We start from the raw sequence: 23,165 nt of genomic DNA on the forward strand, positions 1-23,165 counted from the left end.
GAACTACTGTATGGCCAGGAAGCTTTGTTTGTATCAAAGTATGTGATTATCTTGTTCTGGTTGGTAGGAAGTGAGCTGCCACTGATACTCAGATTCTTGTTATAAAGCCTAGAGCCCACCAAACATTTTGGTTGAGGCATCTAATTGTAGTGTGCTTGCATTTTGCCCTAAGTTTTTCTCTTATTTCATCAAACATGGCAAAAGCAATTCTGACCTTTGAGCCTTTTCAGATCCTCTTTTCCTCAAATGGTGCACTAGACCTGCAGGCACTCTCTTCTGGCCGTCTCTGAGGAGTCAGGAGTTCCTGTCTCTCATTCAGTATGAGGCAGTATTTTTGTTCGTTTGTGGTATCTCCAGTATTGTTCTGGTTCTTTGTTTGGCAGTGAAAAGTCTTGGAATCCCTAGGGTGCCTTGTTGTCACTCACCCTGAAACTTTCTTCAGGAAACTCAACAGTACTGATGGCTATGAAGGAAGAGACAGGTGTTGCCTGTCATCAAAGCTTTACCTTTGGCATGGAGACTTAGGGTGAAAGTTTTTAGAAAAGATTGTCTTTGGTTGTTGCTGTTGTTTTTTTTATCAAGAAATCCGTGTTTGGATTTCCCTTTAAAAAAATTGTTTGGTTCAAGTCTTTGCTTCCAGAAAAGGTGTCATGACCATTTTTGAGATGAGGCCACTGAGATGAGCATTTTTGCTCAAGGTCAAATAAGGCAGGATAGGACAGCCTCTTCTCTTTATTGTACCACATTATTCGTAATGAATTATAGCAAGTGACCCTCTGTTTATAGATGAGCAAAGGGTAGTTACAAATCCCAGGAGATACTTCAAGATCTTAGATAAATTAAGAACCCAGAGAAGCCAGGCTTCACCTATGGTGAGTCTTTCCTCATGACATTGAGGAGTCTCAGAGCACCAAGGTCAAATCCTAGCACAAAGGGGCCTGCCGCATATGCTTGTAACCTGTTGAATTAATAACTATGAATTGGAGGATAGTTTAGCAAAGAAAAAGGAAAAGATTTGAAAGTGAAATTTTCTCAGGGAGCCTAAGGAGGATTGGATTAGCTTAGATGGAGAAGGTGAAGAGAGATTATTTATAGGAGTTTAGAAATTTATGGTGGAAATCAGGATTTAGACATAACCCACTAAGCCATTCAGGAAATTTGAACACAAATATCTACTTCAATGTAACAAAACCAAAGTGCATATAGTGATACAGTCAATATATCAGGGAATAAATAAACCTGGGGAAGAGGAATATCCTATCCTAAAGTTAAATATCTGTTTTCAGACTCAAGTTTAAAAAAAAAAATACTGTTTAAGATCCTTACTGGAGAAGATATCATGTATCTATTTGAAGATTAAAAATGCTATATATTAGGGGCGCCTGGGTGGCTCAGTGGGTTAAGCCGCTGCCTTCGGCTCAGGTCATGATCTCAGGGTCCTGGGATCGAGTCCCGCATCAGGCTCTCTGCTCGGCAGGGAGCCTGCTTCCCTCTCTCTCTCTGCCTGCCTCTCCATCTACTTGTGATTTCTCTCTGTCAAATAAATGAATAAAATCTTAAAAAAAAAATGCTATATGTTAATTAACTGAATGTAAATAAAATAAAATTAAATTAAAAAATAACAACAACAACAACAACAAAGACCTATGTATTTCAGAAAGTGGCCAGGAGAAGAAGCAGGTATAAGGGTCCACTATACATAAGGGAAGTCATGAATCTTGACTAAGCAAGCCCCTCCAATGAAACTGGAGCCAGACACGTGACCCGAGGCCCAGGTTTCATGAATCCCCAATAAATAGTAAGCTGTGCCGAGAGTGGCTTCAACCTCCTCACAGATCACAGATTAAAGACCGTCTGTCCAAAGGAAGGAAGAAAGAAAAAAACTAGATTCATGCCTGGATGCCTCAGGAGGTAAGAAAAGAGAGAACTCAGTAGATTCTCCAAACTTCTAAAAGCAGCAACCCAGCTTTATGACAACAGAAGATTAGACAGAAATACAAATTCAGCCCCTAAGAAGAAAGCACATTGTTGGCCCAGGTTTGGGGTTTAACATGCAGGTAGCTGAGTTCGAGCAGATTCCAGGACTCCTTGGAGGTGGCTACCCTAACCATGGCTTTTCTTTAAGTCAAAGTGATTAGCTCCTTTTAGCTCATTTTGCAAAGGAAGTCAGCCGGCTAGATGTGAGTACCACGTAAACCCACCTAGGAAAGCTGGATATTTGCCTATTCAGTATGGTTTGACAATAGTGTTAAGAAGGATTCTTTAAAAAAAACAAAGGCACACAGAGATTTTTTTTTCTTACATGATAAAACTTAGAATCAACACACTCGCCTGTTTTTTACTAATTATTATAAATTTTTGGGAACAGTCAAGATTTCCTTCAGTTCCATTTCCCATCTCTTTTTTGAGTACCTTAAAATCTTATTTTTGGCACAAATCTTTTTTTATTGTGGTAAAATATACTTACATAAAACTTGCCTTTTTATGCAAGATGGTGCAGCCACTCTGGAAAACAGTATGGAGGTTCCTCAAAAAGTTGAAAGTAGAGCTACCCTATGACCCAGCAATTGCACTACTGGGTGTTTACCCTAAAGATACAAATGTAGTGATCCAAAGGGGCACATGCATCCGAATATTTATAGCAGCAATGTCCACAATAGCCAAACTGTGGAGAGAGCCTACATGTCCATCAACAGATGAATGGATAAAGAAGATGTGGTATATATACACAATGGAAGACTATGCAGCCATCAAAAGAAATGAAATCTTGCCATTTGCAAAGATGTGGATGGAACTAGAGGGTATTATGCTAAGTGAAATAAGTCAATCAGAGAAAGACAATTATCATATGATCTCACTGATATGAGGAATTTGAGAAAGAAGACAGAGGATCATAGGGAAAGAGAGGGAAAAATGAAACAAGATGAAACCAGAGAGGAAGATAAACCATAAGAGACTCTTAATCTCAGGAAACAAACTGGGGGTTGCTGGTGAGGGGAGCAGTGGGAAGGATGGGGCGGCGGGTGATGGACAATTGGGGAGGGCATGTGCTATGGTGAGTGCTGTGAATTATGTAAGACTGATGATTCACAGACCCGCACCCCTGAAAAAAAAATACATTATATGTTAATAAAAAAATTTTAAGACAAAAAAAAATGTTTTGAAGGCACAGGGTCAAAGACACGTAATAGAAAGGCAGGAATCTTTCTTACTAGTAGGCCCCTGACATTTGGGGGTCTAGCCCTGACTGTTTTCAAGTTCACACATCTAGTGATTCAGAAGCCAGCCTGGTCTGTTGTTGGACCTGTGCTAGAAACTCATTCTGTCTCTCAAATGTCTCCGTTTTTACATTTCTTTCCCCATTTGTCTTATTTGCTGCCTTCCAGAGCAGTAAGTGAAAATGGTGTTGAGTTCAGCGATGTAACATCTTAGCTTTGAAAATGGGTTCAAATTATAGGCTATCCATACATTTTCCTTCAAAGCTCATATACAAAAGACAGCTTCCATAAAAAAATAAAAATTCAGAATTTTATATGAATCCCCTCATTTTTCTAGATTTAGATCAGATGGATCAAGATTCCTTTTTACTGTTAAACTGCACCTACAATTACCCTTTTAAAAGATCTCGTGCTATGTGTAGCACAGATGCATGATCGAACATGTCCTTCCGTGGTGGAAATCCTTACTTTAAGTGCAGAGACCCACACTGGCTTCCATGATGTGACTAGACGTGCGTTGGTACCCTTTGCCAGTCTTCCAGCACGACTTTCTCTGGCTTTCTTGTCCTGGTTGATGTGGCGTTGCCCGTGGTGGGGCAGCCACCTGGGACGACTCGGAGGGCTGACAGCCTCCCTCCCCACGGGCAGCGGTGACAACAGCGAAGCATGTGACAACCTGAGGAAAAGGGAGTTCATGGTACTATTAAAGATGGGTGGCGGGGGGTGGGAGGGTCATCACTTATAATTTATAGATTCTCAATTCAAAGACTGACCGTTGAAGGGAAAGCACGTTAGAATGGTTCCTTCTTGTAAGAAGTAATACTTAGTTTATATGCAAGGAAGAGCCTGTGTGGTTGGTTGATAGATCTTGCTGTCCCTCATGTCTTTTTTTTTTTTTTTTTTCAATAAATCTCAGAGTTCTTAGGGGCAAGCTTGTTACCCCCAGCAGAAGTGACGCACCTTACGATGAATGTGGCCCTGGGTTGCTGTCTTGTGCCTTTTCCTCATTTAGCTCATGTTTTTTGAGTTGGAGTTCTCTGTGGTATGCCTGCGTGGACGGCTTCCAAACTGATGGAGCTCCCCCGGGCAGGATGGCCTCCAGTCCAGACGTCTTCCCTTTGTGCAGGCCACCTTTCTTTTTTTTTTTCTTCTTTTTTTTTTTTTTAAAGATTTTATTTATTTGTTTGACAGAGAGAGATCACAAGTAGGCAGAGAGGCAGGCAGAGAGAGAGAGGAGGAAGCAGGCTCCCCGCTGAGCAGAGCGCCCTATGTGGGACTCAATCCCAGGACTCTGAGATCATGACCTGAGCCGAAGGCAGTGGCTTAACCCACTGAGCCACCCAGGCGCCCAGGCCACCTTTCTTGATTTCTTGGACCACATAGGTCGTGGAACACATGGCCATAGGTCTACGCAGAGGGAGAGATTACATTTTACTCTCCATCTCCCACATTCCCTGGGGAGAGACTCTCTTCGGTCCCCCTGAGCCAGCCAGGGCTTTCCCTGGTTCAGCCACCTATGGTGAGGGCCTGGGGACAGAACAGGACACAAACATCTCTTAGGAACTTGCTTTGTGCGTGTATTTTGTAGTTGGGAAGGGCTTTGAGTAAGGCAGACAGTCTGATAGCTGTGCACCCCACTGGGTACATGAAATACTAAAATATACTTAGTACCTCCTCCTGGAGTATCCACTTGTCCTATAGTTTTAGGAGAAACATTGTTTTGATATCAAAGCAAATGCATAAACATAACAGGAACCAAAGTGAAATATACGCAAGAGTTTTGAAGATAACCAGGAGGGGAAAGAATTGAATTTTGTATTCGGGGATATACTCCTCTGCTGTTAGGATGCTCTGGTGGGGTCGTGTAGGAGGCACCGACATTTCTGGCCAATTACAGGCGGGAGTTGGAAGGTTAGTATGAAACTCTGCACTGAGATACTGAGTGCTTTCAATGAGGCCGGAAGTTTCGCTGCCTGCGTGTTATAGAACTGGACACGGGATACCCCCCTGGGGGTGGCTGAGCTAAGAAACATTAATGTACTATTTCAAGGAACCCTGGGCTGATTATTGGTGTTGTTTCTAGAATAAGGTCGGATAACGAGATTTAGCCAGTTCTGGAGGCCAGCCTCTGCTTCCTAGCAGTTAACTCTTGTTCTCGGTGACTGTGAGACCACACAGAGGCACCCAAGTCTGCTCAGAGCCCACTTCACACAGCATGACTTTTTTTTTTCTGGGCTATGGACAGAAGAGAAAACTCTAACCACAGGGCCTGCTCGTCCCTCCATCCCCCGCCCAGCTGAGGCCACAGCTGCAGTGCTTTCCTGTGATTTAAATACCCACATGGAAATACCTGGAGAGTCAGTAAAGAATTGATTTGTAGGGGCTTCTATGCTAACAGCCTTCTGATTTTCAACTTTATCCAACTGTCTCTTTAGGTCTGTATTACACACATTTATGGAATAGATAGGTGTACAGAATAACTCATATTCATAGAATAATGCAGAAATCAACATTATTGAAGACATTAAACTACTCACTATGTCTGTTGACATATGTAGAGTGTGTGTGTGGATGTGTGTGTAGATAATAGATAATATATAGTAATAGAATAATGTTTATCTCAACATTATCGGGTACATTAATAAATGATCTGTTGTGCTTATTGGCATCTTAGAATAAGATTCTAATGAAGCCTGACAGTGAAGAGAATCTAAAAGCCACCAGTGGATAAATTGGGAATGCTACCTGGGCATTTGAGAACCCCTTTTCTATTTTTCCTGAAGGATAAAAATAACTTTTCCAAAACATTAAGGAGCAGTTTGAAAAAATGAAATTACTCATGGTGACACCACCCTCAAACAAGGGCTTTTGGTCATTTCTAAGCAAGGGAACCACAACAATACAAAAAACCTCTTTGTCATAGGGGTAAGGAGTCCTGAACCCTTCCCTTCAGGGAGCACCCTGAGGATAAATGAGGGGTGTGGCCTTGATCCTGGATGCCTAAGGTCATATCTGACCTGACCAGTCTTTTTAGCAAAGAGCTAAAAGTCAAAAATGTTTGTCTCTGGCCTCTGCTCTTTCTTAGTAAAAGATGCAGTGAGAGTGCAAATGGTCTTCCAAGGAGCTCTTTTCAAAGCACGACAGAAGTAAATACAAATCTTTTGCTTAGCAGGGTTTAAAAATCAATACAAAACCTTAAGCTTCTTGTTAAGATTTAGTTTATTTTAAAAATATTTTATTTTTTAAATTTTTTTAAGATTTTATTTTTTTTTATTTGAGAGAGAGCACAAGTGGGGGGAGGGAGAGGGAGAAGCAGGCTCCCCTGCTGAGTAGGGAACCATTGTTGGGGGGAGGTGTCGATCCCAGGACCCTGGGATCGGGACCTGAGCTAAAGGCAGATGCTTAACTGACTGAGCTACCCAGGAGCCCCAAGATTTAAAATGAGAATTTTGGACCTAAATTACTTGAAAACTTGGGGAATATTTTAAAAGTATAGATATCAGGCTATAACCTCAAAGATTTTGATTTGTTAGACATGGGGTGAGAGCAGGGGAAGGAATCTATATTTTTTAAAGGCGCTCTTAGGGATTCTGGTTTGTTACCAGACTTGTTTGGGGAACAAAGGAGATGAGAGGCAGAGTGGCAGAATCTAGAAAAAGCGTAACATCGTACAACTAGGTGCGTTATGCCTTTTCTTTTTTGCTGAAAGATTGAAGAGTTTTATTGCTCATGTTGTTTGGAGGAGCTTTTAAAACACCTTCTGCTTAAGGAAAACAAATTCTGAAGATATTATTATTTCCCCTCTGATTTTATATCTACCTAGCAATTTCAGGATAAAAACACAAAAGAAATCTTATAACAGCTATTATCCCTTTACTGAAAGAATAATCCTTTGCCTTCAGAGTGTAGCTGACCAGGAAAACAAGGACCAATGTATAAATGTTAACATTACTCTTAGAATGTTGAGTATAGGGATCTGAATGTGTATTTTGAGGAGAAAAATTAAGCAGTAGAAGCATTCTTGTTCACATTTTTTATAGCTAAGGTTGACATTTATGCCCCAGTTGTTGAAATCTAGGAGGTTTGGGAGACGGGCTGGAATTTGGGCCCGCCCCATGGTAAGTCTAGACCAACCAGCCAGTTAGTCGGCATGCAGTTTGCAAAAACGAAATTAAGCCAACTTTGTTTTGAAATATGTGAATCACAACAGCACTAAGACCCAGAAAGATTAATGGGCAAAGAATAGGAACAGATTTTTCACAGGAGGAAATACTTGCAAACATGCCAGTAGAGGAACGCTTTGCTCCAAATCAAAGAAATGAAGGTCAAAAAAATAATGAGAAACCATTTTATGGCTATCAAATTAATATAAATATAAGCAAACCAAAGCTGATATGACCTCAGAAAATGGGTATATTCTTACATTTCTGGCAGCAGTGTTATTAGCTTGGTTTTTTGGAAAGCACATTGGTAGTGAATGCAGAAAATCAGACCCATTGACTCAGTCACCCGGCTCCTTGGGATTTATACTAAAGAAAAAAAAAGCTATAAGAAAAAAAGACATATATCATGTTGTTATTTCTGATCATGGAAAATTAGAAAAAATGAAGATGGCTGACAATAGACAAATAAAACTGGAATATCTCTTAGCTATCCGAGTTGATAGTCAGGAAGCGTATGGAAACTAAAAGGTTTGAGAGAAAGCATAGTGAAATGCATACACTTATAATGAAATATCTGGAAAGGTCATTAAGAAATAAGCAATTTTATTATGGTTTTGGCAATATATGTGAATTTTTTTTCAATTTATTTTATTTTTAAGTTTTTATTTTTATTTTACTTTTTTTATTTGACAGAGAGAGGCAGTGGAAAGAGGGAGCACAAGCAGGGGGAGTGAGAGGGAGAAGCAGGCTTCCCGCTGAGCAGGGAGCGTGACATGGGGCTGGATCCCAGGACCCTGGGATCATGACCTGAGCCGAAGACAGACAAGACACTTAATGACTGAGCTGCACAGGCACCCCAATATATGTGAATTTTAAAATGTTAAACAACATTTTAGTGATAAGTAGAAGGTATTTTAAAAGGAGCATTATAAAGATTGTTACACCTGAATGAATTTTCCTTCCTCTTTAGCATAATGCTGAGATGAGTGAAATAAAATGTTTTTCATTTAAAATATGAAGGGCTTTACAGCTTTTCTCCTTTTACTAGCTTACCTCCCAAAATGAATTTTCTAGGCACCTAGTTGTCTTTTCTGCTTTTAAATTTTTGTAGCTATCCAAGACAAGTCTTTGCTGACTTTGGCGTCAGACTGTCTGGATTAGAGACTGTATGACCACTCTGGCTTTAGGTTTCCTCATCTGCAAAATGGAGATAATATTATGCATGTGGGAAACAGTATGGGGGGTTCCCTCAAAAACTTAGAAGTGTCATGGGACCCAATAATTCCATTTATTTACCCAAAGAAATTGAAAACACAAATTTAAAAGGATATATACACCCCTATATTTATGGCAACATTATTTACAATATGGAAGCCATCTAAGAGCCCATTGATAGATGAAATCGATAAGGAAGATTGGGGTGTGTGTGTGTGTGTGTAAAATGAATATCATGCAGCCATAAAAAGGGATAAGGTCATGCCATTTGCAACAGTATTGATGGACCTAAAGAGTATTATAATAAGCCAGACTACAAAAGACCAATACCATGTGATTTCACTCATAAGTAGAATCTAAGAAAACACCCAAATGAATAAACAAACAAAAAGAAGAATCAGACTGGAAAACCCAGAAAACAAACTGATGGTTGCCAGAGCGGAAAATGGGTGGGGGGGACTGGGAGATACAGGCTTCCAGGTACGGAGGGAAGAAGTCAAGGGAATGCACGGTATAAGGAATACAGTCAGTGATACTGTCGTAGCGTGTGGTGACGCATGGTAGCTACGCTTGTGGTGAGCATAGCATAATGTTTAAAATTGTCAAGTCAGTGTGTCACACACCCTGAACTAACATCATGCATCAACTATGGTCAAATAAATTTTTTTTTTTTAAAGTGGATAATGAGGTGCCTGGTACTAAAAGTACTCACAATAAGCTATTATTCTTTCTACATACTCGGGAGGCACTCCTGACTGCCCACCCTGCTAACTTCCTTCTTAACAGAATCCGGTTTCGTTCAGGTGTCCAGCGGCCCTGTGTTCCGCCTTGGAGGGTGAATGAAGACTTCTTTGCTAATCATGGCGATCTTATTCCCATCTGGCCCAGACTGGCTTAGAAGTGGCCACGGGACTTTGTTCTGGTGCATATGGCTAATGGAAAGTCAGCCAAGGGATTCTGGGAAAGATATTCCTCCTTTATAAAGAAAAGAGAGGTACAGAGATTTATGTACATCTCATCTCTCGTTGCTCTACCTTTCCTGCTTTGGACACTGTTGCGTGATGATACCTTCTTTAGAACTGTGGCAGCCATTTGGCAATCATAAGGGGGTGGCCGCTAGTAGCCAAGGATGCCCGAGCAAAAAGACGGGACGGGCCTGGTTATGAGATGACTTCATGGAGCCACTGAGCTACCTGGTGGCTGAACCAGTCAGCCCGGAATCACCTACCTCAAGGGATTGTAAGAGAGAAAGTGTCCAAATTGCTTAGGCAAATTTTAATGGTCTGTTCTGCTCTTTGCAGCTGAAAATGTCCAAACTGATTGATGAGCTAAAGTTAATTGTCATTGTCTGATGTACTAATTTTAAAATAATGTCCTCAAAAGATACTTTTTTCCTTTTTTCTTTAAGATTTTATTTATTTATTTTTGACAGAGAGAAAGAGATCACTAGTAGGCAGATGGGGGGAAGCAGGCTCCCCTCCGAGCAGAGGGGCCCAATGTGGGGCTTGATCCCAGGACCCTGAGATCATGACCTGAGCCAAAGGCAGAGGCTTAACCCACTGAGCCACCCAGGTGCTCCAAAAGAACTGGCTGTTTTTCATGAGCTGATTAAAATTTCTGGAATAAGTCAGTGCTCTAGGAGTCTTTCACCTCTGATGTATTATAGAAATAATACTTTCAAAATTTAACCTTAGTTAATAACTGTCTTGTATATTTTGAGCCTAGACACTTTTTTTGAGAACTTTGATCCTAACAGTGAAATATAGACGGACCTGTATGCTTGTCATTATCAGCGTGAAAAATATGCCCCAAATAAGTATTGTGGCCATGTAGGCATTTTGGTGAGAGTGGGTATAAATCTGTAACTTGACAATTGATGGTCTGGCTGCAGCTGTGGTAGGATTATGGCTCAAATATTTTGAATATCTGTTTAAAAATAAACTTTAGTGCAGCTGATGAAGAGATTATGTGTTTTAGTGGATGTGTTTGCTGAAATTACATATCTGAAATAAATAGGAAGTTGTATTTTTCCTTTGCACTGTCATAAAGACTTGCTCCTCCCTCGAGTGCCGTCTCAAGACGAGCACATGGGTGGCCTCCAGATTCTCCCGCACGAACAGCAAAATTGGGAAGTTCTTGCTCTTTGGTGATGTGGGTTTTGTTCTATTTCCAGAAGGTTACATTGATAGAAAGTACTTGTCAAATGTGTTTTCTAGTGGGATTTTCATAACCAAAGCAAGCTCTGAACCACATTTTTCTTACTTATCACAGAATTTTCAAGAACAATAAATTCTTCCTCTTCATATAGCTAAAAATGTTAGTTCTCCCTAAGCAGAATTTTGACTCAACGCAGCAGCCCTGCCATCATTCCCCAGAGTCCATGGACTTCATTACTCCTCCTGGACACCACATGGTACCTCTGCTTTGAGTCCCTCCTTCTCGTCTCCCCGGAGATCCTTCTTCTTCTGTAGGAAAGATTTGCTCCCACGTGATTCCGCCGTTGCAGAATGGTCCTTGTGTTAGGGTTCTCAGAGAAATAAAACCAGCAGGAGGTTACGTATATATGTTTGTGTGTGATGTACATATATGTGTGTATATATCTACACATATGCACACATATATAATAATTATTATGCAGAACTGGTTCACATGATTGTGGAACCTGGGAAGTCCAAAATCGGTAGTGTGGGCTGACTGGCTAGAGGTCCAGGAAAGCTGGTGCAGCTCTCACTGGACCGGGTGTAGGTCCAGTCCCAAGGGAGGCTGCTGGAGCATTCTTCCTTGCTCCAGGAGGCTGCTGGTCTTTTTGTTCTATTTAGGGCTTCCCGCTGATTGCATGAGGCCGACCAAAGCTATTGAGGACACTGTTTAACCCAAAATTCACCCATTTAAATGTTAATCACACCCCAAACACCACCCTACAAGTTGACACAGTCCCCTCAGGATTAAAGGTAATTAGGCTCTGCTCTCTGTCCCTGCAGCAACACTGGGTAGGAAGCCAGGAGGGACAAGTATGGATATATGCTTCTTTCTCCTCTACTTTGGGGTTGTTCCTGTGTTTGGGGAGTGGGGAAGTGGGAAGGAGGATGATAAGGAGGGAAGAACCATTTCTTATTGTGCACAGTTGACAGAGCGAATGTCTGCAGCCCGCAGAAACCTCAACAGAGGACCCTGTGGCTGGCTGCTTTTCAGTTCTCCTTGGTCACTTCCATTCTTCAGCTGACACTCTTGGTTTGAGTAGGGCAGAACTTTCTTTACCGTGGAAGAGGCTGTGTGTTTGTGGGGGGGAAAGTCTGTGAGAAAATGATTGTTCTCACAGCTGGGACCCTTGGGTTGGACCCGAGGAGAGAGGAGACTCTTGTCTTCACTCTGTTACGTGGCGGTTTTAGGTAAGTTACTCATCACCTTTGCATGTCAGTTCCCTCATCAGCCAAACAGAGCTAATAATAAGACCTCAGAACGCTGCTGGGGGGGTTAGGTCGGGCCTTGTGTGTAAGCGATGTGAGCTCTATAAAGCACTATGTTACTTAAGCTTGGGTTTTTACTTTATCCCACTTGTTGCCATCAGACAAAATCTAATTTATATAAAGAAATTGATTCTGCTCTAGGTACTCAGGACCTCTGCCAAGATTGCCCGGTGATAGGTTTGCCAAATTTTCTTTCAAGGGACAAAATGCCATGTTGTAAGGAATTTGTTTCCTGGATTGGGGAGCCATATTTCGACACCCCCTACCCCTACCCCTGCCTCTGCCCCTGGCCCTGTGATTGTAACACATCTGGGAGGCAGATACATTAGGGCCTTGGAAGCCCTTGCTGACAGTAAGGAGATGAATAATTAACCTAACAAATTCTTGGGTGATTCCTTTGTTTCCTGGTGTCACGTTCAGAGAGTAGACTTCCTAAGCTGAAACCATTTTTTCCCCAAAAGCACAGAAAACAAGGACCATTCCTGAATGGAATAAAAACGCACCGTTCCTTCGTTAGCTTGGTCACTCATTCAGTCAGCACGTCTTCGCGGCAGGGATCGCCTTGAGTGGCACTGTGCCAGGTAGTGAGGAGGGAGCGGAGAGGAACGGAGGGAAAGTAGACCGAAAAGATGTAGAGGTACTGGATGGCTGCGCTGGAGAGTTCGGATTTCACTCTGTTGATGTAAAACATGGGGATTGCAAGCATTGGGTTTGGAATTGGACCGCCAATTCCAAACCAATTCTGGCCCTGCTACTTCCTAGCTGTATACTGTTGGGTACATCACCTGACCACACTGTGCCTCAGCTTCTGCATCTGTGAAATGGGAAGAATGACAGTGCCATAGCGTCGCAGTGAGGACGGAGCAAACCAGCGAACGCTGTAGGTGTTTGAGCTGTAGAACATGTGGCTGTCAGGAAGCCGATCTGGCAGAGACACAAGAGGGACGCGGCTACAACAGGGGAGGGCTGCCGAGGGTGGTGGCTGGGGAGACTGTGGCAGTATAAGCCGGGGCCTGGGAACTGAAGCCTGCTTTGCAGGGATGTCTGGGCAGAATTGTTTGCACATCTAGGGGTTATGCGCGGCAGGGCCTACTTATTCGTGGGATTAGAGCTGGACTCGTAACATGGAGCCCGGTCTCCTCCTGTTCCTTCCTCAAAGCGTGGCCTTCCCGGGGCTCAGGTGGACGTATCATGCCCACGTTCCTGAAGTCATTTTATGGTTTGGGGACGGAACGGAACATTATGACTGGAACACTGGGGGCAGGGGAATCCAAAATACTCCCTTCCCTGCCCCTGCTTTTTTCCTTATCTGTTTCCTACTTTCATTTCAGCGAGGGAAGAGGTTGCGTGATAACTGAGCACCGTATCTGTAATAGGGAATGTATTTTATTTTCACTTGCCTTCTTTGTTTTAAAAATGTTCCTGGAGGAATTTAGGAACAACTTTGATTTGATTTGTCTCTCTTCACTTTCCTGTCCTTTTAATTTTCCTGGACTACAAAGATATTCCGTCCAATGCTGTGGCATGACGTGAGCCAGGACGGTGCCAGCCACCTGCTGATCTGAGCAAAGGCATTGCAGCCTCGGGGTGACTCTCCTGTGGCTGTCTGGCAGTTTCTACCACTTTTAGGAAAAATAACCTAAAAACAGCTTTGCTGTCAAGTAATCCCCCCACCGCCACCATCCCCTTGGCCTGATAAAAACTATAGCAAATGGCCCTTTTATTTTGTAAGGTAAGTGAGCACCCTTGAGTTCCTATACATCATCAATTGAAATTTTCATATATTTTCTTAACACAAGCAGCGTGTGTCAACCCTCAGGATTGGCCACTCACAGAGCCACCACTTACCCACGAATTTCTACCATGAATGGAGTGGTGGGTCATCTTGATGGAGCTGGGGGCTTGCTAAAGAGGTGACTAGCATCCCTGCTTGAGACGCGCAGTTGGCTGTCCTTTAAAAAAAAAAAATCATCCAATCAAAGCATGGCAGGAGTTAGATTTGTTGAGGGTGGGAAGTGAACAACAGATCGTTTTTGTAAATGATTTTCCCTGTCTGTCTCTCCAGCAGCCGTTTCAATCTGCGAGACACACGTGGTGTTCTGTCCCAACTCTGTCCTTCCCTTTGCTTGGTGACAATGAACAGAAATGGTTCCTAGTGGGGCACCTGGGTGGCTCAGTGGGTTAAGCCGCTGCCTTCAGCTCAGGTCATGATCTCAGGGTCCTGGGATCGAGTCCCGCATCGGGCCCTCTGCTCGGCGGGGAGCCTGCTTCCCTCTCTCTCTCTCTGCCTGCCTCTCTGCCTACTTGTGATCTCTGTCTGTCGAATAAATAAATAAAAAAAAAAAAAAAAAAGAAATGGTTCCTAGCAAAAAATATTACAAATTGACATTCTAAATCCTTCAGAAAGGCAGGAGCATGCAGAAGAGTTACCGCCTGCCGCTGAGGCAGTCGCCAGTCCCGAGAGGGAAGCATCCTTCTTACGTCCTAGATGGTGGGAGAGTGCGACGCGATTTTCCTCTAACGCATTGTATTCTGTGAGCTGGAGATTTCTCTCCATTTTCCCATCACACCGTGGGTAGTTGTTTAAGAGAGTCTTGTCCAACCTTTTAGAAAGTGATTCTTTTTCTGTGACTGCTGACAGGAGCTGTTAGGAAACTGGAAAATGTAACAGCAGCTGCTTCCTTTGTCATTTTTAGCCACCTGAGTTGTTTTGAATTTCTTTGTGCTTTTGAGGTGTACTTCCGTGTGGGAGGAGCATCTGGCTGTCTTGGCATTTCTGCCTTGGACTGTGATGGTGATGACTGCTAACTTTCATACCTAGGTCCTTCCATGTCTGTGTTCATGGGGGACATAACAGTAGTTCTGTGCTTATTAGTAATGCCTTCAGTTTTTACTTATTTACTTTTAAGATTTTATTTTTGACTTTGCGCGTGCACACACTTGTGTGCATGAGAGTGAGAGAGAGAGAGAGAGAGCGTGCGTGCGTGAGAGCGAGGGGGAGTGGGGTAAGGGATGCGGCCGGAGCAGAGGGAGAAGCAGACTCCCGCGGAGCAGGGAGCCTAATGCGACACTTGATCCTAGGACGCCAGCATCATGACCTGGTTGAAGGCAGACACTTAACTGATGGAGCAACCCAGGTGCCCTGCCAATTAAAAAAAAAAAAAAAAAAAGATTTTATTTTTTAAAAATTTATTTTATTATTATTTTTTAAAATATTTTATTTATTTATTTGACAGAAATCACAAGTAGGCAGAGAGGCAGGCAGAGAGAGAGGAGAAAGCAGGCTCCCTGCTGAGCAGAGAGCCTGATAGGGGGCTCCATCCCAGGACCCTGGGATCATGACCTGAGCCGAAGGCAGAAGCTTTAACCCACTGAGCCACCCAGGCATCCCTCCCCGCAAAATTTTATTTTTAAGTAATCTCTACACCCAACATGAGGCTCACATTTACAACCTCGAGGTCAAGAGTTGCATGATCTATATGGACTGAGCCAGCCAGGGACCCCTATGCTGTCAATTTCTTAGCTCCCCAGTTTTGGGCCCACACATTTCTCCTCTATTTCCTTTGTATGTTTCCTTGGCCTTCACTTATGTTTCACAATGTTAGTTTTTGGAAGGCCCAACTAATGTGAACTCATTCACACTGATTCGATTAATGCAAAGCTTGACGATCAGGCGCAAGTTTCCCTTCCTTATGAAACAAATTATGATTTTTTTTTTTTTTTTTTGGTCTTAAAGCCGTGGCCCCGAGTTTCTTATTTCTTAGGCTCCCTACGAGTTCTTTAGAGCCAGGCCCACAGTCTCCCAGCTGCAGTTGGCTGGAACGGTGACATCCAGAGACCAATTCAGTAGTGTGAGCTAGAAGCATACTGCGTATTTGGTGAACATATGAATGCAGTAAATACTAAAAAACAGTAGACTTTGTTTAACTTTGTTTTGCTTCGGTTTGATTTGTGGAGATTTCTTCCTCTCAGTGAAGAGCTTTTCTAATGTAGTTTTATGGGTCTGCTTTAGTCACTGGAGCCCTTGCTCAGTGAAACTGACAAATCCCAATACTTGCTAAAAAAATCAGAGCTGTCATTAGAGCAGGGCAATATAATTTCCCTAAGCAAATAAGTTAGCTGCTTCCTTGGCTACTCACAGAATTTAGGCCTGGAAGCAAAGGCACTTGTACCTATTTGTGGCCCTTACATCTGACTGTGGTTGGCATAGTGGACTGAGAAGTCCGACATCCGGGCTTTCATCGGGCATAATTTCCCCGGGTTTCTTGCTTTGAGTTGTGGGGACTACTCTGGAGGTGTTCTGTCCTCATCTCGGGTGATGAGGTAAATAGAAGCTTCCTTTGCCTCTCTTGATAAATGAATCAAATTCCGAACTCTGCCTGAATTAGACCTGTTGACCATTCTTGACCTACCCCCAGCTGAAGGGAAGGGGGCCATTCCCAGAAGTATCTGAGCGTATTCAGTGGCGAGAAGCGCCTGCCGGGGCTGGGAGAAAAGAGCCCTTTTGTTCCTGGAGAATCCGGAGAGGTGGCCTTGCCAGTCCAGTCTCATCACCGTGGCTGTAACTGGGGACAGAAAGGCCTTAGCACGCAAGCGGTTTGTAGAATTGCTAAAGACGGGCTTTGATGCTTAGCTCCTCCTGTCTTCTTTTGACGAACCTAGTATAACTGGAAATGCTGAACGCCTGAGGATTGAGCATCCTGAAAAGTTTTCTCTTGTGGCCTTCTGGTGAAATCGCCTTTACTTTTCTGGATAGTCCAAGTGGGATGATCTTCAAACCGAGATCAAGTAAGACGAAGCAACACATCATACCGTATCATAAAATCTTGGGTACATAGATCTGTTAAAACCTTAGTGTTTCTATGCTGATTGTTTTCTTTAGTTTGTAGAGAGTATTAAATTTATTTAGATAATTAGCTACTACAATAACTGGTCATGGAGAAGCATCTTCTCTTACGAAATTCTCCAGGAATAATCACACATTTCCTGGTATGTACTAGGCATTCAGTAAATTGATAAAAGAATGAATGATGAAGTTCTGTTTAGAGTGTACCCTGGCAGGTTTTTATTTATAGGGCACTTTTAAAAATCAAGAAGTTAAGCCTAAAAAGAGACCTTTTAAATGATTAGAGGAGGATAAACACAGTAGCTTAAATTTGTATTCTTGGGGTTAATATTGCACAAATAGATATACATATTTATTTATTTATCTATTTTTGTACACGTATTTTTATAATGTTTGCAGGCTGTGGTTTATATATTAGTAGTGGGAGAATCTCTAAAGAGTCTCTTTTCCTCTACTAGGCGCCTGGCACTTTGTAGTAAATCATCAAAATCTTCCTTTTTATTTCTCATATTAATATCTGAACGTGGCACCCTGGAGGCATACGGTAAATCTTTGAAAACAATAAACCCCTCTACTTTTTATGAGAAAGAAAACATTCTCACCTTCAGTGACTTCTAATTCTTAAAAATATTAAAATAATATAGATCCAAATATTATTTTTCTTTTATCATCTGCAACTTCTTCAGATGACAAACGCAATATAAATTCATGATAGAAGATTTGGAAATACAGAGAATGAAGTTCATTTGTGAACTTCCTTACCCAGAGGTAGCTCTATTTATTTTTGGTGTATTTCTTTCCAGTCCAGCGTTTTGTTATGTATACTCTACAGAGCGCTTGCCGTGGGAAATACTCTGGTCAACAAGAGTTCAAGTAGAAAATCTGTCTGCTGTGCCCCTTTTGTAGATCCATAGTGCATATTGTCTATATCACAGGCTCTGAGAAGGTCTGCAAGAAAGGGGCCTTTTTCATTTTTTAATCAGTGTTTCCCATGCTTATTTGACTACTTAGCCCTGTGTGTGTGTGTATGTGTATGTGCCTGTGTGTGCGTATAATGTCCGTCAGCATCCTCACACTTTGACAAATTTAGTTCTTTTTCCTTTTCTTCTTTGAAGACGTTGGATTTTCTGAGCATCTGCTCTGGCGATGGGAAATTCCCCTTTAATTTTTCAGGCCTGATCTCTTGGTACACTTCAGATAGAGGACTAAGATTCAGAAAGAAAATTTGCTCTGGAAAGGAGGAATAATTTTCAAGTGTGTGATCACTGTGGGCTGCATAATAAGATTTTATGTACCTCTAGTCCAAAAATTATATTTATTCATGGTCAACAGGATGCTTCTGCGTCTCTGCCAGCCGTGGACTGTGAATCTGGGGAAAGCTAGGTGGGGAGGCCTTTGATCACAGTTCAGCTTGTTGTAGAATTTCCTGACTGCAAAGAGCAGACCATTACTTTTAAGAGAGGATGGGTGTGTGTTGGTGGGGGGTGGGGTGGGTACAGAATGGGCCATAAAATTGTGAGATATGGTTTATGTAGTATACCATGCCCTTGGATCTGTCTTTCTGAGATGACTCTTATCTACAGTAAAACATTATCACATGCTGCTGTGGTTAATCAGAAAAACTTACTCCAGGAGTCCTGGGGCCATGCTAAATCTTAAACCGGGCATAAAGCACTGTCACCCTCCGCAGAAGACTCACTAGAACCAGTGAGATAGCGTCTCCAGCAGTTTTGTGGAGGTGTCCTTTAAGCTTCCGACAACGGTCGCTAGTGTCACAGACCACTGTGTGTAAGACAGTGTTTGGGTTCCCATCTTGCTTCGCACTGGCTCCTCCTCTTGAGCCTGAAAGGCTGGAGCTTAGTGGTTGAAGTCTGAGCAACTCTTCTTTTGAAAGAAAGTGTCAACCTGGTTTGACCTACCTCCTGAATATATATATTTCTTCTGTAACCAACAATTCAACCGTTGATATTTTAGGAAAAGTAGAAATCATATGACCCAAAATGCATATAAGGGAGTGTGGTTTGAGAGATGTGCAGGAAAATGAAAAGTCCTTCATCTGCAAGTTTTCATTTGAGAAGAATCAGACTGAATATACATTTTTTTTTTTTAAGATTTAAAGATTTATTTATTTATTTGAAAGAGAGAGAGAATGAGCGTGCACACAGGGGGAGGGGTGGGGGAGAGGGAGAGGGAGAGATAGACTCTCAAGCAGACTCCCTGCTGAGTGTGGAGCCTGACTTGGGGCTTGGTCCCACGACTCCAAGATCGTGACTTGAGCTGAAGTCAAGAGTGAGATGCTTAATCAACTCAGCCACGCAGGCACCCCTGTGTTTGGTTTTTATACAAGTATTTACCTGGTCAAATGTCCCCCTCTTGTTCAGGGCCTGAAATCCATCCAAGATAAGCTTTGAAACTTCCAAAGACAGGTTCCTAAAGCACGGAAGGTAAGTGGTAGAATTGGGTGGGTGTATAAAATGCGAAACTTTGCCTTCTGGGATAGTGTAAATATTGCAAAAGTTTTTATGATGTTAGAAAATAAAGTCAAAGCAGAAAGAAAAGCATTTCAGATTTCACATGATGATGACCACTTGGTTGTCTTCTATGAATACTAATCGTTTGCTCATGTCAAGGCTCAAATTACTTGTTGTTGGACAGACAGGTTTCCTTTTCCATTTTGGTCAGTCTTGACTGCTTAGATAGTGTCCACTTGAGGAGACACTTGCTGTTACCAGGAACAGTGAGCTGGGTCCCTAAATATTCTTGCAATCTGTGGCAGAGACTGCTGATTGTCCCCCATTATCTAGTCTTCCTATCTTTAAAAGTAATATATGCTTCTCCTGGAATAAGGACTATCTTTTTTAGCTTCCCTTGCCACTAGGTATGGATGTGTAACTACATTGTGGCTGAAGGACTTAAGTATGAAATATTCAGAAAGGGGAAACATCATCCTTCTTTAATCTGTTCTTTTTTTCATTATGCCTGGAATTGGATGAGATGGCTGGACTTGAACAGCCATTATGGGTCTTGAAGTAGAAGCATGAAACTAATGCTGAGGAGAATTTTGTAGGCAGATAAATTTAACCTGAGTTCTTATTACTGTAGAGCACTCCACCGGTCCTGGATAACTTCCTATAGACCCTTGTTTATGAGGGAAAAATATGCATTTATCTTTTTTAAGGCTTTGCTATGTGGGGTTTTCTGTAGTATGCCAAGAAACCCAATCCTTTGGTCATATTCTCCTGCCTTTAGAGGTAAACCAGTTCTTTGTCAGGGCCGCAATTATAGCATAAATCATAACAAACCGAGTTCACTGAGAAGAGTCAATTCACTAAGACAGTGTCGAGGCATTTGGCCCGGCAGTTTTCAGATGAGATTCTTTGTCTTCTCCCCCATTTACTAGAGCAGGGTGTCAGGACATATTCATTCAGCAAATAATCGAGTCCCTGCTGTGTGTTAGGCACCATGTTAGACTCTGAGAATCCAGTGGGAGCACAACAGCCTTAGTTTCTGTCTTGACCGGACTTACAGTCTGGGATGGAAGATGGACATAGCCCAATGACCAATCTACAGACTACGATAAGTGCTCTGTGGGAAAAGCACAGGCAGCTACAAGAACCTTCATGACAAGGAATCTCCTTTTAGCAGGGGAATGGGAGGGCGAGGTGGGAAGGCTCTCCCCCACGAGGGCTTTTGAATTCAGGTCTGAAAGGTGAATTGGACTTCATGAGGTGAGGAAGGGTGTGTAGAATGTTCTAGGGAGGGGCATGGTGTGTGCAGAAGCTCCGAGCGGGGAGGAAGCTGGTGCGTTACTGCTATATAGTGAGGAAGGGAAAGCAGCGGGAATAAACTGCTTACTTGGCAAGGATGACACTCTTGTCAGGCGTTAAGCATCATCTTTTATAATGAAATTATTTTAGAGAAATCTGATAATTTAATTCCAAATCTGTCACAAAATAGATAAAGCACTCAGCTTTTTTTTTTTTTTTTTAAGGATTTTATTTATTTATTTGACAGAGACAGCGAGAGAGGAAGCATAAGCAGGGGCAGAGGGAGAGGGAGAAGCAGGCTTCCTGCTGAGCAGGGAGCCCGATGCGGGGCTTAGTCCCAGGACCCTGGGACCATGACCTGAGCCAGACTGAGCCACCCAGGCGCCCCAAAACAGTGGGGCTTTTTATATCTTTGGGAATGGTGCTCTAGGATGTGTAACCAAGCCCCAAGTTTCTTTTTATACAATTCTCCTTTGTGGCTGTTTACAATTGTGTATCAGCTGCCATTGACATGTTTGTGCAGGTGGACCGTGGCCACAAACGGAACCAGCATTAAAGGCATGACACAAAATGGAAGCTTCAAGGGAGAACGTTAGTGCCGTGAGGTATTTTTAAGGAGCACATGCTTCTTGAGGAGAGCCCCTGTTCCTGAAAAAAAAAAAAATGATTTTTGCAAAGTAGCTTGAACACAAGTGAGTTAGCGAGTCTCATTTTTTGAGAAAGGTATCACTGAGTGGTGACTTTTAAGTTAATGCCAGTGGAAGGAAAAATAGCAGAGGCAGGAAAATGTTTGTTTTCCAAACATGTTTTATTTATAGATTGGTGAGTTCTTAGAAAAGATGATTTAATAATTGATTCCTTCTTTGTTTTGAACAAATATGGTATTTTGTGCCTTTCTTTTAAGCACAGTAACTAGTACTGAAACATTCAAGAGTACAGTACTGTATGAGAACAAAGGTCTATTCTTGGGGAAAAAAATAATACAGTCGGCTATTATTCAAGACCCACAATGGATGGCAAGCTGCTTCAAGGAGTCACGTTTGCTGCCTCTCATCAGCTCCGTGCTCCTCACGGCTGCTGCCAGGCCTTCAAAGAACACTTTGTTCCCCAGATTTTCTTGCTTCTAGTGACAGACAGCAGCGGTCTTGCTTCTTTTCACTTCCTCTATAATATTTCTGAATGCTGCTTCTGGGAGAGTCAAAGGCCTTCCCGGTCACTGAGTGCTCGCTACAGACCTGGGCCTGGTGTGGGAGTGGGTCTTTTTCTCAGTAGCTACTGCAATGGTCCTTCCATTCCCTCCCTCTCTTCCTCCCTCCCCCCTTTTCTCCCTCTGTCTTCCGTTCTTCCCTCCTTTCTGTTTTCAGTGGTTCGTTGGGGGAGAGATGGGCAGCTGGAGGCTTCAACTGCGATGCTCTTTGTGATAAATGGAGAAAGAAAATCAAAACTTCTGAAGAAGCCCCATAAAAGGGATACACAAGCAACACCTCTAATCATGGAGTTAAGGGAAACAACTCGGCTGTGTAGACCAAACCAAGCTCGATATTACAGGAATAAGTTAAAACCAGAAGTCTTCTCTAGTGTCCGCGGTTTTGCTGACCCCCATGCACATCCCTTTCATATGTTCTCCTGTTGCTTCTTTTTTTATGGGTTCGGGTTCTGCTGTTGGCCAGCGGGGGAGGCAGCTTCGGGACCCTTCTGAGCTGAAGTAGATAGTTCAGTCTCTTGTGAATGCTTTCAAGGTGAAGATCATGCATCTGGTCTTAATTTAGGTAACGGGCACACGGTAGTTGCTTCGCGATGGTTTTTTAATGTATTTATACATAGTTAGCTCTCCGGAGGGGAAACCTACCTGAAACGGAACTTCTGATCCGTCCAACAAGGCTTTGTGGCCCGTTTGGCCTGCAGAAGGGGTAGGGGCGGGGGGATTCTGGACACGGTTCAGAGTCTGTATCGAGCCATTCTGGGGCATCTTTCCGGTTTCCATGTCTCAACATTATTTCCTCCGCATACCAAGCGCTCGGATTTGTTAGCCCAGATGTCTCTTAGATTCTGTGGTCCCATGACCCATAGCCCCGACGAGCGGACTCTGCGTTTTAAGCCCCTGCTGGAGTGCGGATCCCCCGATCAGAATGGCTTGCCCGATGTTCCCGCTGCCGAGACCACGTCCGGGAGCACCGACTGCCCAGACAATTCGTTTGCTTACTAGTCATTTGACACGGCATTGCGCATTGTTAGTTAGGCGTGTGGATCACGTAACCCTCATCTCCCAGCTGTGCTGTAGCTTCCGGAAGGCAGAGATTGGATCTTACCTTAGATCCCCTCTTAGCACATAGGAGGCAATCAACAAATATTAAAATTTGGATATTCCAAGGGAAGACAGTTTTGCTCTTGCTAGAAGAGTCTAGCAATATCATTCCAGTTAGTTAGTTCTTTTATAGAACCCAAGACCATGCTTAACTGGGTAGGGAGTTCCTTAGAGTGTACTGAGA

General features: G+C 42.8%; 1 protein-coding gene and 1 long non-coding RNA gene across 9 annotated transcripts in view; one reads left to right on the top strand and one right to left on the bottom strand.

Moving 5' to 3' along the window:
* Positions 1-23,165, top strand: part of ANKRD44 (ankyrin repeat domain 44) — a 312,848-nt gene that overhangs the window by 44,786 nt on the left and 244,897 nt on the right. The gene's annotated exons all lie outside the window — the stretch shown is intronic.
* LOC309843537 lies at positions 1,819-10,082 on the bottom strand. Its single transcript, XR_014300193.1, has 2 exons — positions 4,576-10,082; positions 1,819-4,349 (listed from the first exon to the last, which is right to left on the bottom strand). It is a non-coding gene; the product is annotated as an uncharacterized lncRNA (long non-coding RNA).

Source organism: Mustela nivalis (genome assembly GCF_964662115.1).
Source record: "Mustela nivalis genome assembly, chromosome: 11".
In the NCBI taxonomy this organism is placed as follows: domain Eukaryota; kingdom Metazoa; phylum Chordata; class Mammalia; order Carnivora; family Mustelidae; genus Mustela; species Mustela nivalis.